At 46.1% G+C, this 14,324-nt stretch overlaps 1 protein-coding gene across 15 annotated transcripts in view; it reads right to left on the reverse strand.

Annotated features, from left to right (window-relative positions):
* Positions 1–14,324, reverse strand: part of HIC2 (HIC ZBTB transcriptional repressor 2) — a 135,368-nt gene that overhangs the window by 80,443 nt on the left and 40,601 nt on the right. Inside the window, exon 1 of one of the 15 annotated variants that reach the window (XM_089775278.1) lies at positions 1,037–1,057. The exons of the other annotated variants lie outside the window; for them this stretch is intronic. The gene's annotated coding sequence lies outside the window, so the exon portion shown is untranslated. Of the gene's footprint in view, positions 1–1,036; positions 1,058–14,324 lie in introns of those variants that run through there. 15 annotated transcript variants of the gene reach the window in all.

Genomic DNA, 14,324 nt, shown 5'->3' on the forward strand with positions numbered 1-14,324 from the left:
TTTGCAAGCAGAAACAGTAGTAACAACAAACCCACACATATGGGTTGGGTCGGGAAATGAGAGGGAAGGACAGTGTGTGTTTGTGAGAATGACAGACACACACACAGGCCGTGTCCAGACTCAGGGTTTTTTTTTTTCGGGAAAAGTAGCCTTTTCCCGAAAAAACTTCCCCTGCGTCCAAACTCAAGCCACGTTCTTTCGACATTATTTCGAAAGAACGCGGCTTTTCTTTCGATGGCGGTAAACCTCAATTTACAAGGAAGAACGCCTTCTTTCGAAAGTTCCTCTTTCGAAAGAAGGCGTTCTTCAATGTAAAGAGGCCGTCTTCGAAAGAGAGCATCCAGACTCGCTGGGTGCTCTCTTTCGAAAAAGCGGATTTCTCTTTCGAAAGATCCGCCTGCAGTCTAGACGCGATCTTTCGAAAGAGGCTCTTTCGAAAGATGCTTTCGAAAGAGCCTCTTTCGAAAGAAGCCTGCAGTCTAGACATAGCCACAGTGTGTGAGAGTGAGAGAGATTTGCACTGCCAAGCTCCCTCCATCCCCTTCTCTCTGTGTGGAGAATGGGATACAGAAATGGGGGGAGGAGGGACACCCTGACATCAGCGCCACCTCTTTTCTCCCTCCCATACCCTGCATAGCAAGCAGGAGGCCTCCCAAGGGGGCAGCCCCAAAGCAGAGGGCAGAAGCAGCATAACAGTGGGGGGAGGGGCAAATGAAGTGCCAGTGCTGATAGCTTCTCAGCCAACCCAGTCAGGATCCCCTGTCAGAGGCTCCAAGATCTACTGGTAGATTCCGATTTACTGGTTGGTGATCACTGGTCTAGGTATACTTCATCCTGTCCCCACACAGGGGGATGGACCAAGTGACATATTGAGGGCCTCACCTATTTTTGATTGTCTCAAAAGTAAATCCTAGACTCTGATGGCTTTTTCTTCTCACTGAAGAAGCCCACTAGCCCACTTCCGCCCCTCTCCCCCAAAAAAACCCTCAATTTGGAAAATGTCTTTAGAAGAAATTGGATATACTATATCTCTCACCTGTCCCCTGCATTAGCAGTTGATTGGCATCCAAATTCATCACCATAGCTCATTTACAGGCCCTGACATGAAGACAGAATGCAAAACCAGAGCATGAGAGGATTTATGTTTTCTCCCAAACAGAATTTCGTTGTAGCAACATCTAAATTCCCTCTGGTGGTCCTTAACAGACAGAACATTTCTACAAGGGAAGTGTACTTGGACATCAAACCTGACACAGTGCTGGGCTAAAGTTTTCAGCAGTGACAAAGAGGCTCTAGATTCTAGTAGCAGTCAACCACAGCTCTCCAACTGTATTAGTTTTACTGAGTTGAAAATCAGCTTTTGAAGAAAGTAATATTTGAAACTTGGAAGTTTGTTCTTGATTTGGAGAATTTCGCAATAGAGCAGTTTCTTAATCCCTATATACCTATCTTGTTTCCTTCTCATTCCACCTAGGCATTTACAGCACCCATCACTGAGTTATTCCACCTACCCTCTCTATTTTCTTTTTGAATGCATCAAAGAATGTAATGTTCCATCCACAGAAAGTCTCACATCTACTATATATTTGGGAGAGTTTCTCTGAGTGAGCAAGCCAGTCTGTTTCTCTGTCCAATAACTCCTCTTAAATGGTAAGCGCTAAGATCACCAAATTTGGTATACAGCTTTCTCTTATAATTTAAAGCAAAGTATGGGTTTGGTTTTGAGCGGGGGAGCTGAAGCTCCTTTCTCTACCTGAGGAATATAAGGATGCATTACAACCACACACACACACACACACACACACACACACCAAAAAAAATCCCAGGCAGGTGTATGTCTCGCCCCCGCCCCATTCCACCCTCCCACTGTCCCAGGCACCCCTTAGAGAGGTCAGAGAGCATGCATCTTCCCCCTACCCTCCATTCATATGGGAACATTGCTAGCTGTTCCCCTTAGTCAAGGAGCAAGGGAAAAGCACAATTTGCTCCATTCTTCACTCTGGCTGGGGAGTGCAGGGGGCAGACAAACCTAGACCTGCCCCAACCCGGTAATCACCTCCTCACCCCTGGCTATGCCCACTGGTGCTTCAGCAGCCATGAAGAGGTGCTTCTCACCTGACCCCCAAGCTGCTGCACTGAGGCAGCCTGCATCCTGGGGCACCATGCATCCTGAACCCCTCATCCTGAACCCACACCCTCACCCCCAACCCCACTCAAGAGCAATGATTTAAATGAAGAAAAACAAAACTTAACTGGAGTTAAGGATGCAAGCAAGACCACGTAAATCTTCTAGTTTATATATAAAGCCAAAAATTAGCCCACACCTACCGTACAGGTGCTGGGCACAATAGTGGTGCAATAAAATTGCCTGGTGCGGTGCTTACAGTGGACTTTCAACAACACTTTTTTTGTATAGTGTTCCCAGGGTGCTCCTAATGTCACTGATCACACTGTGCTAGTGATGAAGGGAAGAGCTACTGCTTTTCATTCAGAATACAACTGGAGCCTACCAAGCAAGAAAGAGGGTTAGGATTAAACCACTGAAGTAGTGGCCCTACTTACTGCTCCCCCCTAGAAGGCCTCTGCTTTAAAGGCCTATGAATAAGGTCCTACCAATTTCATGGTGGTGAAAAATGTGCGTGGATCATGAAATAAGCCTTTCTTTCCCTGTGAAATCTGAAGTCTCCTTGTTCCTAGTAGCATCCCATCAAAGGGGGCTTCCTACTTCCAACGACAGAGGAACGACAAACTGCTCTGGCAAAGGGAGGGGAATGGGAGACTAGACCAGGCCCAGCTCTTAGAACCTCCTGCAACTGCAACGGAAGCTCTGTGGTTGCTACCTTTGGAGTCCAGCTCTGACGTCAGCACAGAAGTGAGGGTTGCAATCCCAGGATTCCCCTGCAACAGGTTTGTGAGTAGGGATGTAAAATCCCATTTCACTGGCTATTCAGTTAAAAATATTATTTAACCAGTTAACTGACTAAAGAGGGGGTGAGCAGGGAGCTCCACAACCATCACTGGGCTGGCCCGCTCCCTCCCCCTGCAGGCAGGGGCTGCGTCAGCCCAGACACAGCAGCCCTTTCCTGCATCTCCCTGGCCATAGGCAGATGCTGCACTGTCCCAGGACACCAGAGTTGCCTCTGCCTGCAGCAGGCCAAGGTGCCCCACAGGGATGGGCTGAAGCAGCCCCTGTCCATGTTAGGCCCCCTGTGGGGCTGGAGCTGCCCCTGCTTGCCCATCAGTTAACCTGTTAAACCTTAATATCCCTATTCGTGACACACACCCCTCCTCTCACACATCTTCTTTTGGATCAGGATCCCATGGTTATAACACTGAAATTTACCAATTCTCAAATCCTATGGCCATGGAATTGGCCATAATGGACTATGAATTTGGTAGGGCCCTGCCTATTAGAAAGGACCCACAGACTGCTTAGGACTTTTCAAACTGCACAAAAATTGTTCGTCATCCCTTCTGAGTGCTGACATGCTGCTCCTCCCCATGCTGCAAGTCTGAGGCACAATATAAATTGAGTATGTAGCTAGGGATATTCAATTAATCAGCTAATCGATTAATTGAAGGAATTTCCATTGACTACAGGCAGTCCCCGGGTTACATGGATCCGACTTACATCGGATCCCTACTTACAAACGTGATGAGGCAACCCCGCACTAGCTGCTTCCCCCTCCAGCAGACCAGGGAGATGCGGAGCGGCTTTTCTCAGCAGACACCTCAGCTTGAGAATAAAGAACTGAGGAAAGTGAGGTGTGGGAGAATAAAACTGAGCTCTGGAGAAATGTTTGGCTAGAGTTTCTCCTACAATATGTACCAGTTCCGACTTGCATACAAATTCAACTTAAGAACAAACCTACAGTCCCTATCTTGTACGTAACCCGGGGACTGCCTGTACTTGATTAGTCAATAAGGGGGAGCTGTGCCTCACCCTTTTAAATATAGCAAGAGCCATCGGTGTCACTTACTACATTTAGAAGGCAGAAGAGCAGCGGGGAACTGCAGGGATTTGTACATTTCAAAAGTAGAAGCACCTCAGGGCACATGGGTGAGTGGGGGACTCAAGCCGTCCTCTGTTGGCCCTGTGCTTCCTGCAATCTCTTCAGCTTTTGAAATGTATAAGAGCTCCATGAGGCTCTTGTACATTTCAAAAGCAGAAGCAAGGCAGCTGGAACCAGTACGAGTGGGAACTGCTTCAGTCCCCGCTCACAATGTTTCCCTGCTGTGCCTCCGCCTCTGCTGCCCACCCCCATGGAGATGGAGCTGGGGGGGAACTGGCTTTTAAGCCAGCTCCCTCCGCCCTCCAGCACCAGATCTTTCTTCCCTCCCACTGCCTCTCTCTAATAAAGGTAGCGAGGGGCGGCGTGGGGGGGTGTGACTAGTCAAATCACTACACGACTAGCTGATAAGCTTATACTTATTGGATAGTCAACAAGTCACTTACATCCCTACATGTAGGTGTCCAATGTAGGACAGATCCCAAGTTGCATCAGTGGGATAAATCCTCAAACCAGGAGGGGATTGAAAATCTATTTAAACAGATTCTAGCCTTGGTGAGAGGTATCTTCCCCTACAGGAAGAGATAAGCAAACGGGCAATCAGAGGACACTGAGACTAGAACACACTGTGGCAGACAGATGGCCACTCCGGCTCAGACTAGTCTTAGAATTTTAAACTTGTCACTTCACTTAAACACTGGCAGTTTTAGATACAAAGAAAGGGAATGGAAGATGAAAACTAAGACACCTGAGTCAAATGTCAAGAGCCTTTTTGATTCACAGAACTCCAAACTGCTCTAAGACCAAAGATTAGGCTAAAAAGAAATTCCTCTCTCTCAATACAGCACAGCCCAGATGACAAAAATTCACCTGCAGCTCAGCTACACTCTAGCAGAAAATTCACCCATTATCACCTCCCACCTGACAAAATTAGCATGCTACTATAAGCTGTAAAGAGCAATTGAGATCAAACATAAAACTAGCAACACGCTGGTCTCCTCCTAATGTGAGGGCTGGCAAAATACCACCCAGTGAGAGCCTCAGCCAGGTTTCCTGCCTGTTCACCCCTCTGCACAGGATGACCATGTGCTTCTCTCAATTCTGTGAGCACAGGGGGAGAAGGGGAGAGGCTCCATGGCCTGTCCCTGTACCAGCACAATCTTGCAGCTCCCACAGGCAGGAAAACCCTGAGGTTTCAGCACTCAGAGAAGCACATGGCTCCCACAGCCAGTTGCTAAAAGAGGCATGCAGGGGCATGGAAGGCAGGAAGCCTGGCTGAGGATCCTGCTAGGCTGTTGGCTGGGAGGCACCCAGGTAAGTACCTCCCTGCCAGAACCTGCCTTGGGCACTCCAGCCTCCCTCCTTCCCTCTGCCTTCTTCCTGCACCTCCTACCTCACATAATCCAAACTCACCCGCAACCTTCTGCTCCCCTGCCCCACGTAACCCAAACCCTCCACATTCCAAGTCTTACACCCATACCTCCTCCCAGACCCGGAACTCCAACCCCCTGCCTTAGGTCACAACCCAAATCCCTGCACCCCATCGTACATTCCTCCTTCAGGCCACAAACCTCTCCCAGATCTTGCATCCCCTGCCCCCATACTGCCTCCCTTCATTCAAACATCCTCCCACATCCCACACCCCTTCCTGCACCCTAATCTCCTATCCCGAGCTCCCTTCTGCACCCAACCTCCCTCCCAGACCCTGCACCTCCTCCATTAATACTGTGAAGAGTGCAGTCCTTGACAACTTACCAAATTCTTGGAGTGACCCCCCATCAAAAATTATTGCCTACCCCTACTCTAATGGGTCAGAATCTAGTCTTTCCCCAGTAGGGTGAGTTAATGCCACAATATGCTATTGTTAGGATACAGAAAGCACAGAACCAGGAAATCCAGTGTTCACACCAACACTGACTTCTTCACTCACACCTTCCTCCACATATGCCTTTTAGCACAGGGAACCCACATTAGTCATTTAAGTGTGAAAATTAATGCGGGTTTGGGCACCTAGAATCAAAAGCCTCCCGTTCCCAAGTTCAGAGGCCCTCCCTTAGGTTTGGGATAAATGTGTTTTTTATAAATCTCTCTACCACTTGGTTTGTAGAAGAGTTTGCCACACTATTTTTAAACTGCATGCAACTAAGCTAAAAACATAGCCTGAAACACCCACCCAATGCGGTCACAGCCCAGAAATGCTGGGATTTTAAAACTCCAGTCCAGGCCAGTATAAAGGGACTGCACACACACGTGTCAATCAGCTTCAATGGCAAAACAGAGAAGCCCAGGATGGGATTTCAAAATGGCACAAACTTTCTTGGTGGGAGAAGCTGCCAGTCTCGCAATACACAGGGAACATTCTGAATTGTTAGTATTAATTGACAGGTGGGTACTTGGAGACGCAGGCTCTACTTCTATTCTAGTTTTTCTTCATCCATCTCCAAATTCAAATAAATTGAATCTTTAGGTAGTAATAAAGAAAAGAGGAAAAGAAGCCAGTTATATATAAACGATATAAAAGCTAGATATTTTATGAACAGTTTTTTTTCAGACTTAAATTGCCTATACACAGTCTGACATTTTTACTTTAACCTAGTTTAAAAGCAAACAAAAAGGAAGAAATCTTTCACACAATGCACAGTCAACTGACGGAACTCTTTGCCAGAGGATGGTGTAAAGGTCAAGACTACAACAGGGCTCAAAGGAATTACATAAGTTCGAGGATAGGTCCATCAACAGCTCTTAGCCAGGATAGGTAGGAATGGTGTCCCTAGCCTCTGTTTGCTGGGAATGAGCAATGAGTGGTGGATCACTTGATGATCCCCTATTCAGTTTGTTCCCTCTGATAAGTCTGGCATTGGCCATTGTCAGAAGACAGGATAGCGGACTAGATGGACCTTTGGTATGACCTAGTATGGCTGTTCTTATGAGGAATATCTCCCTCCCTCCCTTAGCACCAGTGGGAGGCGGGCGGGGGGGAAGCACCACTACAGGAGTGCAGGGTATTTACGGAGAGTGGTAAATAGGTAACAAAATTCTGGGGTGCAAAGGCAGCAAAAAAGCCTGCTATTGTTCTAGGTTTGGGTACTCAGACTGATAATGAAGATGACAGAGCTAAGCCCACATGATTCCTGAACAGCTTAAGGGTTCTGTTGTGAAGCAGGTAAACTAATATCACTTGTACCTGTTCCAAACCACATATTAATACAGCTTCTGTTTCCAAAAAATCTGCTGGCTGCTCTCCTGGAAGGAGCTCTTATCTCCAAGACGATCTTGCATTTTTTGCCTAGTTTCTGAAAAAGGATCTCAAATAAGTGGCTGAAGCAGGGTTTTGGAAACTCCAGTGTTTATCTTTGCTGATAAGCCTGCAATCTTGCTGGGAGCACATCAGCCAGGTGTAGCTAAATCTCCTCTAGCCAATGCCTTCTTACAGAATGGATTCTAGGCCTGGGCATTTCATTTAACCCCTTAATGGCCCGTGCTTAATAATTTTCTGCACCCAAGTTTTTGTAAAAGAGGCACATACAGAAATAACCCAATCACTGGGAGACAGTCAGTAAGAGCCCACTGGTTTTCCTCAAGCTGGAGAACTGTTCGATGCAAGGAGTATTTAGGAGATCTGATCCTTTGCTAGTGGGTTGAAAGCCTGATCATTCAGGTTTGTTAATACATGAGTTTGCGTGTGTGGACCAAGAGCTCAAGGCAAAAATATCAAGGGTCCCTAGGGCCTTCCGAAGGTTGTGATGCCTAGAGCTTGGGCTGCTGAAAGCTACAAACAAGCAACTGTTCTCTCAAACAGCTTCCACTTCTCTTCCTCCACCACCTCCAATACTTTTCATCACAACTTGCCCAGCCATGTGCTTTGCCTGAGGTGTTTTTGAAAAGGTATTTTCCAAAGTTTGTTTGTATTTATGTTATACAGTGCACCAGGCTTTCAGAAGTACCAAGCGCTCGTAGAGGGAGTCTGCACTTAACCTGCTGCAGCCTATATTCCAGAAACACTTCTTGCCATGTGAGAGAACATTTACTCATTAACTGGTCCATAAAGAACCACTACCTCTAGGTCTGCCTGTCCCCCATACTGTAAATATCACATACCTACTATTTCTTTGTATTGCTGTATTACCTGTCTTCCCATTGCTCATCAACAAAAAAACAACCTACTGGAAATCTAAACTGAAATGTTTTCCTCTGTTTTGGAGCAACACAGTGGGTCTTGGATTTCTAGTGCTCCAGAAGGAATCAGAAGCCAGGCAAAGCATTATAATGAGTCTACTGGAATTTCCATTACAATATTACAACTCAGAGACACCGTGCAATAGAGCCGGGAATGCTTGCCGGTCGGTGTTCACAGGGCCTGGCAGAACTCAAGTTTGATGAAGCCAACAAGTTTCTTCAACACCATTTGCAAAGATTTATTCAACTCTCATGACCAGCTTAACATTGTCTTACTAAAAAGAAACACAAGACCATAAAATTGTTTCCAGACAGAAAAGCATAGAGACACAAACTTTTGTTTGGATTCTGATACAAAAATATAGGTTTCATGTGCAACCCTGCTAGTGCACCACAGCCCTCACTGTTTCTGCTGATTTTGCTTTCACCTCCCAATGCAAAGCTAGCTGAGTTTTAGCATGCAGGTCTTTGCAGGAATAGCTGTAAGTCAGGCATGTCAACCTGACATTTGGAGGGCTGCATGCAGCCCGCTGGAAAATTTTTGCAGCCTACTGGCTGCTGGGAGCACATAGCCCAGTGCCTGCTCATGCCCAGCCAGGCTGCTCTGTGCACATACACACAACTGACTGGGCGCTCTGCACTGGACACTCCAGCAGGCGCTCACAGCCAGCCAGGACGCTCCACACACACGCTCATGGCCGCTCCATTGGGTGCTCCAGCAGGTGCTTACAGTCAGCCAGGACGCTCCGCACACATGCTCACGGCCGCTCCACTGGGTGCTCCAGCAAGTGCTCACAGCTGGCCGCTGTGCTCATGTTGCCCCACCGCCTCAGGCGGCAATGTCAACTCCAGGACCCAGCTATTAGGCTGAGGGGGGAAATGGGGCAGGGAGAGCCTGGCTCTGGGGGAGGAGGGATGGGTTATTTTGTTAATATTTAGTTAGTTAGTTATTCCCAAATAAAATCACAAAATGTATATTAATTTGATATCAATAAATGTGCCTTTTTTTTTTGCAATTGCACGAATAATTCTATCTTTATGCAAAATCTCAAACGTACAAAGTATCTGAAATTTTCACAGAAGCCTGTTCTTTTCGATGGACCATGGTCTATACTTGTTTTTATTTCAACAAAACAAGATATATATCATATATAAAGTTTAAAAGTACCTTAAATTTATATTTAAATTAAAAATTATGTAAAATTAATTTTAAAATTATTTAATATGAGCAAATAATTTTACACATCAAATTATTGTAATATTATAAAACATACCTAAAAGCCAGGTGTCCGGTATTGGTGCCTAAAATGGGTTTTGTTTTTTTGTTTTGTTTTGTTTTTTTGCTCGACAAATCATGGGAATCGTAGGTGGCCCTGAAAGCTATCAGTTTTTTTTCACGGCCCTCAGCAGGCTTCGAGTTTGACATGCCTGCTGTAAGTCACATTCCCCCTCATTGTTGGCTTATCCTACACAATCCAAATAAAGTTTTGCTAGAGAGAAACAGCCTTTCAGAACACAAAATAAACTCCTAGAAACTGAAAATGACTTTTCTCTTCTGAAATGATCCAAACAACTGAAGTGCTGGGAACCATGATAAAGGGGGAGCGTGGAGATGTGCTAAAGAAGTCGAGGAACAGAAGTGGGCAGGGTGAGCCAACTGCTAATGTCACTCAAAGCCCAGAAACCCTCTGGAAAGGGTTAGCTGCATGCTAGACTGCTGAAGAATGAAAATGGCTCTGCTCTTCACTGGGTTCTCTCTTAGGAGGTTCTGAACAAGTTTGGGCAAACTCAGGGACATTGACCAGAGCTGGAAGGCCTGGTCTTTTAAAAGGGCACAGAGTTCCATGCCACTGCTACTGTATGCAAGTACAATACGGTTTTGGGTCCAAGAACTACATTATCAGGAAGAAGGGGACATTACAGCAGTTCCAGTGTGAGAGAAAACAACAAACTGTCCCTAGTACGTAGATGGTCACAGAGCATTCCCACAGAGTGACCAAGTGTTTTCCTATCAGATATCATCAAAGTACCCTTCAGAAGTGAGGATTTATTATACCCAATTTCCAGATAGGTGAACTGAGTCAGAGCTTAAGCAAATTGCACAGAGGCAGAACAAGAGAGAACTCAAGAGGTCCCAATTCCCCTTTCTGTGCTCTAATCATGAGACATGCTGTGTAATATTTTCACCCCCTATTGTACAGTAGGTCAAAAACAACTACCCAGAGGTGGGCAGTAAGATACATCAGCTGGCATAAGAGTCACTGAGCAAGGGTTTAGCGTAGGTGTATTTGCTAAGGTGCATATGGTATGAAGCAGGATACCATTTCCAAACACAGTATGTGCTAGATTTATACATTATCCTTATCACCGGCCTGCAACTTTCTACTTGCACAATACTGGACACTCTTGCCCCACACCTTTCCCCACTCCCACCATCTCCACCTTCCTCTGTTAACTGCTCACTTCACACTCACTTGTTTTCACCAGGCTGGAGCAGAGAGTTGAAGTGCAGGGGGATAGAGGTCTGAACTCTTGACTCTGGTGCGGGTCTGGGGCTGTGCCATGCTTACCTCAAGCTGCTCCCAGAAGCAGAGGCACGTCTTCCCTTCAGTTCTAGAAGGCAAGCATCCAGGAAGCTCTGCATGTGCCCCATACACGTGCCACCCCCATAGCGCTTACTGGCCTCAGTTCCCAGCCAATGGGAGCCGCAGAGCTGGTACTTGGGGCAGGAGCAGCATGCAGAGCGCTCTGCTGCCCCCAAGTGTAAGAGTCGAAGGTGGGAAGCTGCCTTAGCTGCCACCAATCAATCAGACTTTTAACAGCCTAGTTGGCAGTGCTAACCAGAGCCACTGTGGTCCCTTTTCAACTGAAAACCAGACACCTGCCAATCCCACACTGGCATTTTTCTGATTGTGGTGGTGGAGTGAAAGGTTGGAGGCAGAATATCTCTGATGTATACATTTAAAAGGTAAATCTGCTAAGAGGAACACCTGAGACAATGAAATATTCCACCAGGAGGAAATCTCCCCTTCCAAGCCAGACAGGTTAGCCAAGCATTCCGCAAGCTACAGGAAATGGGGGGAGGCCTAGACTGGAGAAGAATTAGCAGGTCAGGATTAAGCTCTGCCACCCCCAGTGGTGGATACTGGTCCTGCCTAAAACTGGCTTTTGCATCCAACACCAGAAACAGAGTTGCTGCTTATGGTCTTTCTCCTCAAGAAGGAGCTTCCTTGTGCTGTTTTGCTGAAGGCTATTTCACACCAGCAACCAGCAATATTCCTACGTGGCAGAACACACTGTTTATGTAGTTAGCTTGTGATAAAAGATTTAGCTGCTAGAAAACAGTAGGACTGTGAGAGAAGATAGGGAGTTCTTATCTTGCCCTGCAATAGAAGTTTGATGGTACTCTGTTACTGAACTCAAGTCTGTACTGAAAGGAATAGATCAGCGTCTATGGCAGCTCTTTTCTGTTCCGTGGTGAGAGAGAAAGGAGGAGTTTATGCAATGATTTACTGAACAGGAAAAATATTGAGTGTCTGTTTACAGCATCCTGGAACAGTCTCATGAGATGTTCATCACCGTATCTACTTTAAGGCATGGACACTTAGGTATGATCAACAGATTTCTAGGTCTAGCGGATATAGCTTGAAGAGACTTGTGTAGGAATAGAGAAAAAAAATGACTGGAGCTGTTTAGTTTAGAGAGAAAATATACTGGAGGTGTGCAAAACAGTGAATACGAGAGAGAAAAAAAGACAAGATGCCACTATTTATCCCTCCCCTTTCCACAAGTCAAAATGTATTTAAAACCGGTTGTATTTCCTTCCAAGTACAAGAAACCATTGGAACGCATTGCTATGAAATACACGATGGCTGGGAGCTTAAGACATTTTTGTTTTGTTTTTTTTAAAGGCATTGGTGGTCAGTGCAGCTAGGGCTGGGGGAGGCAAGTCCTGCAGCCCTGAAACCACAGAGAAGGGAGGAAGCAGGGCAGCACGCTGAGCACGCCCACCCAACCACCACGGGGGAAGGGGGCCTCCCCTGCCCAGAGCACCGGGGGAGGGAGAAGACTGAGTGGCCCCAGCCGTCCTGACCCTGAAGCACAGGGAGAGTAAGTGCTAAAGGGCAGCAAAACTCCACCCTCCATATGCCTACAGCAGGAATTCTGGGGGCAGAGCCATGCCTGGCAGTTTGGGAAGGCAGAGCCTTCTCCCACCCAACATACTGGACACTCATGAAAAAAGGGATAAGATTTAAACAAAGCGGTCACTACCCAGCTACACAATTTAGAAGGACACAAGACCTCATACTTCAGGGCATAAACCTAACTATTTGCTTCTCCAGAGGGCCAGTTATTCCTTAGCAATTGACTTTTATGGTTCCTCTCACCGTTCTCTGAGGCATCTGGCATTTGCCTTTATCAGAGAGGATGCCAGACTAGACGAGACTGATCCTGGTTTTGATCTGGCATAGCAGTTCCTACATTCCAAGCTGTAAAGGAAAGAATGTGCTGGAAAAAGTGTAGAGCAGTCTCTCTTAACCTTTTTAAGACCAAGGAACACCAAACAAATTTTTGTTATGAAGAACACCAAGGATTTTTTTTTTTGGGGGGGGGGGGAGGCCTCAACAAAAAGGTCGAGGGGGAAAAAGGGTCGGGAGGAAAGTTATTGAGAAAAAAAGGTTGTCTGCTTTAAGGGCAGCCATTTTGAATTCTGTTGTTCTCCGCAGCACACCTCCGACTGCCTCACGGCACATAAGTGTGCTGCAGAACACAGTTTAAGAAACACTCGTGTAGAGCAAGTTCCATTGACAGACAGCCCTGTTACAGAGCCTTTGTACCCCATCAAACTCTGCACACAAGTTAGGGGGAAGCAGGAGCATACAGCAGTGAGTAGGTTGTTTCTAGAACACCACAGGTCAAGCTTTATCTCCAGTTGTGGGTGCTTAGATGTACAAGGGGGCTAAGTTTGGTCTTTTAAGCCCCCATCAAGGGAGAAGGGATGCACTAGAGTGAATATGTTATAAAATAAAACAAAAAAGGATCAGTAAAATGATAGATTTAAAGCTGAAATAGTGATATTGGTAGGCATGAAGGCCCCAAAGATGGAAAAAAAACAACAACCCAAGAACACCACTCTCCAGAACCAGGAATGTTTCTGCAGCTAGAAAACATAGATTTTCCCCCTCCACACTCCTTCCTGTTAGTCTTTGGATGAGCCTTGCAACTACCAGCAGAATAGTAGTGCAAGTTCATACACCACCTTGTAAATCTCAGGACCAGGATATTGCATCTACTCCAAAAGGGCATTTAAGACAATAGCCTCTGTCTTCCTCTGGAGCAGAGAGGCTACAAGTCAGCTGAGAAAATTGCCATTTTGGGGAAACTGGATCCATGTTCAGACTGAGGCCTCCTGAGGTATGTTCTACAGAAGTTGCTATTGGGTATCTGCCGAGAGCAGCATCCTGGAAAACCATCTCACTCATACCCTTGCTTTGCAAGCACTGCTTGAAATCCAGTGTCACTGTTGCATTATTCATTACTATTAACTATTACCATAGCATCTAAGTGCTCTAAACATGCACCAGAACCTCACTGTGCTAGGAGGCACTGTACAAAGAACACAGAACAAAAATCCCTCCTTGCCCACAAGTCCTCATTCAACTTCCCATGCCAGATATCTAGCAGCACGCACCACAGACAAGACATTAACAAGAATTACAACACTAGCTAATAAAAGCCAAGAAACCCCAAACCTATAACTAAAGATATTCTTGCTTATTGTAAAACAGAGAAAGCTACCAACTGTCCACACTGATTGTTTAACTTCATTTCTTAACTCAGTTACCGTTAGATATAAATGTGCCTAAAATGGTTAGCAATATTTCAATTCAATTAATTAACAAAGAAGTGTTGACATAAGGGATGTAAGTGAGTAGTTGAGTAGAGTAATCGACTTATCTAGGCTTATCAGGTAGTCAAGCCCGACTACGCACATTTCCACCCCTCACTCTGTATCAGAGGGAGCAGTGTGGCGGGAGTGAGGGGAGGCTGCTTCACATCCTGTGGAGCAGCCCTTCCTATGGTAGTCCAGACTGGCTGCGAATAGAAGCTACTCTAGCAGCAGCTCCTGTCCACAAG

The sequence above is a fragment of the Pelodiscus sinensis genome, chromosome Z, assembly GCF_052426305.1.
Source record: "Pelodiscus sinensis isolate ZL-2025 chromosome Z, ASM5242630v1, whole genome shotgun sequence".
Lineage (NCBI taxonomy): Eukaryota > Metazoa > Chordata > Testudines > Trionychidae > Pelodiscus > Pelodiscus sinensis.